The following is a 743-nucleotide window of genomic DNA, read 5'->3' as shown; positions in this document are numbered from 1 at the left end:
GCAAGCACATGCAGTCAAGGGAGCTGGTGGTGCTAGGGTTGCTAGGTAAGGGCAACTTGAAGGTTCCAAGAAGAAATGGTGTGGGGGTTTCTAGGGGAGATTGGAACGGGCCGGTTATGCCTAGTGAGGAGAGCCTACGCTTTGGTAACAACATCAAAGGAGATAGCTTTCCAAATCTTGTCTGGGGACCGAGATTTGGCGGTCCATCTACGAATGTTGCGCTCCATCCAGAGATGGTTTATAGTAGCACAAAAATCCAATTTACCAATAGTATCACAAATGGTCGAACCAGAGAAGGATAAATCAACCCAAATACATTCTTTGTCAAAAGGAATAATGGATCTTCTAGAAGGTCAGCATTTGGAAAGGACAGATTTCCAAACTTGGCAGTATAGGGGGCAAGAGAAGAAGAGATGGGGGGTATCCTCTATGCCCGAGGGGCATAGGCTGCAAGAAGGATTAGCGAGGATGTGGCGGTGTATAGGGAAGGATTAGGTGGGAAGACAATTGGACAAGCAGCACCAAAGAGTGAAATTTTGACCGGGGATATAACCTTTAAACCAGACCAGTTTATGCCAGGGAACAATCGGAGAACGAGAACAGATAAAGGACCAAGCAGAGGCAGATGAGAATATCCCATTGGAATGGGTATCTTGATTCGTTAGAAATTGGACAAGTAAAGAAATTTATTGTTCAGTTATGTACCTACTTAAAAACCAATAAACCTCAATTCCAGATTGGCT

The 743-nt window shown here is 44.5% G+C and overlaps 1 protein-coding gene across 1 annotated transcript in view; it reads right to left on the bottom strand.

The window, feature by feature from the left end:
• The window catches only part of LOC122083758 (molybdopterin synthase catalytic subunit), a 16,461-nt gene that overhangs the window by 2,124 nt on the left and 13,594 nt on the right, over positions 1 to 743 (bottom strand). The window lies entirely within an intron of this gene.

Source organism: Macadamia integrifolia, chromosome 7 (assembly GCF_013358625.1).
Source record: "Macadamia integrifolia cultivar HAES 741 chromosome 7, SCU_Mint_v3, whole genome shotgun sequence".
NCBI classification, from domain to species: domain Eukaryota; kingdom Viridiplantae; phylum Streptophyta; class Magnoliopsida; order Proteales; family Proteaceae; genus Macadamia; species Macadamia integrifolia.
The sequence above is the reverse complement of the archived record's forward strand: the minus strand, read 5'-3'. Positions and strand labels throughout refer to the sequence as shown.